The 6,143-nt window shown below is 55.5% G+C and overlaps 1 long non-coding RNA gene and 1 other non-coding gene across 2 annotated transcripts; both read left to right on the forward strand.

The window, feature by feature from the left end:
* Positions 1–524: 524 nt before the first annotated feature.
* LOC129665625 (uncharacterized) lies at positions 525–2,510 on the forward strand. Its single transcript, XR_008718401.1, has 2 exons — positions 525–914; positions 2,344–2,510. It is a non-coding gene; the product is annotated as an uncharacterized LOC129665625 (long non-coding RNA).
* On the forward strand, positions 950–1,136 carry LOC129665830 (small Cajal body-specific RNA 16). The gene has a single exon (XR_008718438.1). It is a non-coding gene; the product is annotated as a small Cajal body-specific RNA 16 (non-coding RNA).
* Positions 2,511–6,143: the final 3,633 nt, after the last annotated feature.

Genomic DNA, 6,143 nt, shown 5'->3' on the forward strand with positions numbered 1-6,143 from the left:
GTGATACTTTTTCTAGGAGGATGAGACCATCCCTGTCTACTCCAACAGGGTATCGATGGCAGACCGAAGGAGCAAACCACCAAAGTCCACCCAGAGATGCCACGTCTCAGAGTCCACCCCTTTGATGGCCCACAGTAGGATGTCCCTCAGAAGCTCTCAGCTGAAGGCTTGAGGCGTGGCTTTGGGAAGCCCTCGCAGCGGACCGGACCGGTTGACCGCACTGATGGATTCATACTGTGAGGGAAAGTCACTTGACCCCCGTGGACCTTCAGGGTTTTGGTCTTGGCCCAATGTCCTGCACAGGCTGCGCGGGTGGTAAAGGGACAGTGGCCAGCTCTTGGCGCCCAGGGGTAGGAAGTCCCTCCCTCTGTGCCCCTATAGACAACTTCCAATAGGTCCGGAGAGCCTTGGCCGCTCTAAGCGCGGCGGCCCCTTTAAGACCGCCTTGGATGACCCAAAGGCCAGAGCGACCTTTTTAGCAGCAGTCTCGATGGTATGTCCTCACTTCCGGTCGGAAGTGCGTTTGCGGAGCTGCTTCCACCCGGGGGAAGAGCCCGCGCGCTTCGTCCCGAGGGGAGCGTGGATTATGTAGCGCGGCCGGGAGGCGCCGCGGAGCCCCCAGTTAGGGCTCCAGACTTTAAACATCTCTCCCGGGGCTCCCCCCGGCGGAGGCTGGGCCCAGGCCGGCGTGCAGCCGCGGGGTGGGCGGGGTGGAGGGTGCAGGCTGGCGCGGTGCCCAGGCTTCGGTGTGCAAGCACCACACGAGGCCAGCCGCGTAAACTGAGTTGTATTGCTCTTTTTTTTCCCCCCTACCCAGAAAATGAAACACAGCCGCCAGCGGCTGGACGAAAGCACCTGAGAGCTCCCTTCTCCTCTGAGGAGAGTTTCAACCGACTTCAGCTTGAGTGATCCAGGTATGTCAAGCCTGGACTACAGTGTCCCAAGGTGCTCGGTCTGGGGAAAGGCTCCTGTGTGGTTGAGCCTACCCGAGGTGGGCGCAGCCTCGTACCAGAAAGCCCGACCTTGACCTAAAGTAAATTCCCAGAGGAAAATCTTCCCTGGGATGAGAATTTGCAGTACCAGGTGTGAACATCCTAGCAGCAGTTTGGTGATCATGTATGATACTGCAAACAGGCCTCTTGCTGCGCTTGACGCTGTTTGTTATTTGATCCTTACTCCAGCCTCTCGTAGATTTTTACGGGTACGAATGTTTGCCTGGTGCCCTCAGACGGCACAAGAGGGTGCCAGAGCGCCTGGAAGTGTGACCAGGGACGGTTGTGAGCCCCCAGTGTGGATGCTGGGAACAACTCAGGTCCTCTGCAAGAGCAGCAAGTGCTCTTAACTGCCGAGCCATCCCTGCAGCAACAGCACCACCCCCCTTTAAGATGGGGTTTCAGTTAGCCCAGGCTGCCCTTGAACTCCTGTAGCTGAGGATGGCCTTTGGGCTTGCAGTCCTCTGTCCTCTGCTTCTGGACTGCAGGGTTACAGGCAGCCTCTACCACACAGGGCTTTGTGGGCGCTAGGCAGTGCTCTGCCCCCTCCTGGAGTGCCCTGCCCTCCTGGAGCTTGAACAAAGATACCCATGCCTTTGTGACTCCAGATATCACTGGATAAGACCCCAGGACAACCCAAACCACCTGAGGGCGGAAATAGGTCCCCTGGACTCCCCCTGAGTGACCACCGGCCCACGAGGCTGTCTCTGCCGTGGCTGAGGGACTGGAATGTGTATTTTAAGTCGCCACAAGGGGCCAGTAGTCACCGTGTTAGAGGTTCTGGGTCAGGCATCTATCAGAAAGCCGTGACAGGAATCTGTGCTGGTTAAGGCACGTTGGCGTGTGGCTCCGTGATGGGGCATGTGCTTGGTATGTCTGAGGTTCTGCTCGTTGAGGGACGTGGCCTCTGTCCAAGTAGAAGTAATGTGAGGCTGTACACACAGGGCCTTGTCAGGTGTGGTCCTGTGAGGGAAGTACAGATGGGCAGGAAGCGCAGGTGGCTAGGGGGATGGGGACGGTCGGGGACAGTCAAGTAAGAATGAATTTCAGCTGGTGCTGAGCTGAAGCGGCCTCGGCCACCAGAGACCTGGCTTGTGGCTCTGTTGACCAGCAGGTTTCTAAGGAAAGCCCACAGTTAGGCCTGGAGAGAGACCCTCAGGGTGTCACTGACCGGGGTAGGCAGCCAGCCCCAGGTGCCAGCAATTTCGGTACATTTGCAAGTACAAGCAGAGGGAGAGGTCCGGTACCCTGTCCCCCCATCTAGGGGCTGTCTTGTGGGCTGGTGGTTTTAAGTAAATGCTGAGGTTGGAGGCGGGATGAAGGCTGCTGGCATATGCTTTCTTTTTTTCAGGTCATTTGGCTAGAAGATTTGCCTGTGCACTGAATGAGAACCTAGCCCTGCCGTGTGCCCCTGGACCTGGTGGGCTGGACTCTGACACGCCTTTTGGGCCTTCAGTGGCTGAAGGCCGCCCTGCTTGGCGGCTGTGAATAAAAGGAGCTCCCCACACTTGGCCGAGACACTTGTCTTGATTGATTGTTTGCCAGTGCCTCACCGGCCCCAGCTCTAGCACCGGCCAGCCCTGTGTAGCCCGGGCTGTCCTGGAACTCGGACCTGCCTACCTCTGCCTCTCAGGTGTTGGCGAAAGGCAGGTGCCACACTCGTGGTTTCTGTGCTTGACCTTGACGCGGTGTCAAGGGTGGGTTTGTATGGCCAGCGTTTGTTAAATGGCCCGTTCCCAGCTGACTTGGACACAGAGCTCGCCACTATCCAAAGAGTTTTTTAGGGAGTGTAGGAGCCAGGCAGACGGTGTCCTCACAGAAAAATGTTTTATGTGTGTGGATGTTTACTTTACTATAGGTCTGTGTCTTGGGAGGACATTGAATCCCCAGAACTGGGGTTACCGGTAGTTGTGAGGTGCCATGTGGATGTGGGTCTAGAACCTTGGTCTGCAAGAGCAGCTGGTGGGCTTAACCGATGAGCCATCTCCAGGCCTCGCTGGTGTACCTCTCAAACCCACATGGCCCCATTTCTTGCTGGCTGGAGTACTGCACTGTATTTCCTGTAGGAGTGAGCTGCTTCCATTTGAGAGCCTTATAGTCACGGCCATCTGGGGGTCGCCCTTTGGGCTACCTCTCTTGTGTGTCCTTGGTCTCTCTGGCCCAGTGTCCTTAGCAGGAGCAGAACTACTATCCCCTCTGTTCAACTGCTGGCACATCTGGGGACCTTGTCGCAGATCAGGTACACTGCTGCCAGTGAGTGGCCCATAGGAACCAGTGTGGCTTGCCTCCGCGTCTGTGTGTGGTGCGGGAGGCTGTCTGGAGCCCCAACCTTGCTGTGCCAGGGCCTTGTCCGCTCGGCTAGGACTCCCTGGGCCCCTCGTGGTCGTGACACCACAGTCATTAGCCAGCTAGCTCTGGAGGGCCTGCCCGCTGACCGCAGGGCTGTCCTGCCCTGGGTCGTGAGGTCTCCAGTGGTTTGCGCATGGAGGACTCAGTGCTGTGTGGGGTCGCCGTGGAGGTTTCTGGTGCGCAGCAGTCCTGTAGGCGACCCCGGGCGGGCTCATCGAGGAGGTGGAAACCCGGGCCCCGGCTCTAGCACCGGCCAGCCCTGTGGTGTTGGACATGTCACTTCCTTCTTTGTACCTGGGGGTGCCTCTATATGGGAGTGGTAATGGTGGCTCCTTAGGGTAATGGAGGTGCATTCCAAAGGGGCCCAGGAGCTCCCAAAGCTGGGAGCTGTGATCGCTGCAGGCTCCTGGCATTGCCTCAACAGTCACATTTGGGCCTCACGAAGGCGGCACCGTTGTCCACGTGCTGTCTAAAAAAAAGACTGTGATGCCTAAATTAATGTGTTAAGATGCAGTGTACACTGGAAAAAATAGTCTGTGCTGATCTTCGTGGAGTAGACTGTTTTGGTGGCGGGTTCCTGACTCATCCTGGTGTGGGGTGTTTTTCCTGCCCACAGAAGGCAGTGTCTTCATGGTGGCTCCCCTGTGCTCTCAGAACTTGTCTGGGCAGCAGGAGTTGGGGTGGGGGCTCGTTTCACAGGTTTTTGGGGGCAGTGCAGTCCTGGGGTAACAGTTCACTCAGAACATCAGCTCCTGGGCTTCTGAGCACGCGTGTGATTGGGCTACAGAAAGCCCAAGGAGGCTGCTGGAGCCTCACTGCCTGGCCTGGGACCTTGAGACAGGGTCTCACACGCAATTCTGAGTGACTTGGTACGTACTCTGTAGTTCAGGCTGGGCTTACGGGGGTGCGCCTCCATACTGTCCCAATGGGTTTCAAGGTGATCTCAGTCTGGCCTCAAGTTTCATGGTCATGCCTCGGTGTCCATGCTGAGTGGGCGCTGGGACTTCTCAGGCGGAAGTTTGCCCAGAGCAGGGAGAGGGTTAGTGGAGAGATGATCAGCAGGCAGGGTGTCCTGAACTGAAGTACCACGGAAATGCCCCGAGGCGGCTTCTTCCTCCCTGTTTATTGACTGCTCAGCAGTCGGCTCCCCTGATGAGTTTGCTGGCCGCCTTTGGAGCTCAGAGGGGAATACAGATTCCGCCGAAGCCCGGGTTTTTTTCATGTGACTGCGAGAGTTCCAGCCAAGCCCTGATCCCTCCTGTCTCCGACACAGATCTCCTGACCCCAGGCCTGCCCACAGATGGTTACAGCTGACTGGTGGACGCCAGACAGCACAGGCTTGCTTAAGATGAGGGAGGCCCCGGCTTGTCCCAGGCTGGCCCACGCCTCTTATGGATTACATGAGGATTAGAGCAGCCCCGTGCTGGAGAGATAGCTCAGTTCGTAAATACTTGAGTCTGTGTGATCCCCAGAACCAAGTGAAAAAGCTAGACATGGTGGCATGTGTTTAATCCCAACCCAGGAGTGTCAGAGGCAGCTAGGCCCCTGGTCTAACTTACTTGGTAAATTCCAGGCCAGCAAGAGAACATGTCTCAAAAGCAAGGTGGACAACACCTGAGGAAAAATACCTGCAGCACACCTGCAAAAAGTCCTTAAATGCTGAAAGCCTTTGTGAAGTAGGAGTCTTAAACTTCTCCCTTTGTCCACTAGAGAGCGCAATCCCGCATCAGGCAATGGTACTGCAAAGCTTAGGATTAGTTTTGGTTTTAAAGCCAAGACCATTTTTACCAGAAAGCTATGCAGGAGGTGCAGCTGCAGGGCGAGGCTCTTGCCTAGGAATCTGTCAGTTGGTCCCAGTTGTGCTCAGTTCCTAGGAAATGCTTGTCCTGGGACATCTGACCCTAGTCTGGGCTTGTGCAGTTGGGATGAGGGCATGTTCTCATAGGCCGTGCAGAGACACTCCTCAGGATTCTCATACCACACATACCAATATGTGGGTGGGTTCCCTAGCGTTAGTCTCCACAGTAGTTCTCAACCCGTGGGTCGCAACCCCTCTGGTGAATCTCTATCTCCAAAAATACTACGTTACAACTCAAAACAGCAAAATTATAGTTATGAAATAGCAACGAAAATAATTTTATGGTTGGGGGCCTCACCACAACATGAGGTATTTCTTAAAGGGTTGCAGCATCAGGAAGGTTGAGAACCGCTGTTTCAGAAACATCCAAGGCAAGAACATCCTGTACTAGACGCTGAAAAATACATGTTGGAGCCAGCGTGGTTAGATTTTGCTGATTGCCATCCCTTGGAAAAAGGATGTTGGATGGGCAGGAAGAGTCAGGATTCCAGAAATGCGGTCCTCTGAGCCTGGTTACCTACCACCTTTCTGAGGGACCAGACACATTTAATTGAGCTTTCTGATGGATCCCAGTGAAGTTTAATGGAGCGCTAACAGCTGGCCTCTAGGGCTAAAGACACCCTCTGGGGGAGGACAGGAACTATATTTGCGAAAGTGTGGGAAAGGAAAGGAATTAGGCTGACAAGGATGGGCATTGGGGTCTTCATTCCTGGGTGAGGAAACGCCAGAGGTGTCAGTGACCTTGAGCAAAACCTAAGGTCAGAGTAAGTGGGGAGAGGCAGGAAGAGCCCCTTGCAGAGGAGAGCTCAGCAATCTAGGTTCTGGGGTTGCTGGCCAGTCTGCTAAGGCCCAACGGCTGGGAAAGAGGGAGGCTTTAGCTTCCTGGAAAATGGTGTCAGGAGCTAGGATTCATCCATGCTTTCTTCTTGAGAGGGTGTGGGAAA

Source organism: Psammomys obesus, unplaced genomic scaffold (genome assembly GCF_907164565.1).
Source record: "Psammomys obesus unplaced genomic scaffold, mPsaObe1.curated_primary_1811, whole genome shotgun sequence".
NCBI classification, from domain to species: Eukaryota; Metazoa; Chordata; class Mammalia; order Rodentia; family Muridae; genus Psammomys; species Psammomys obesus.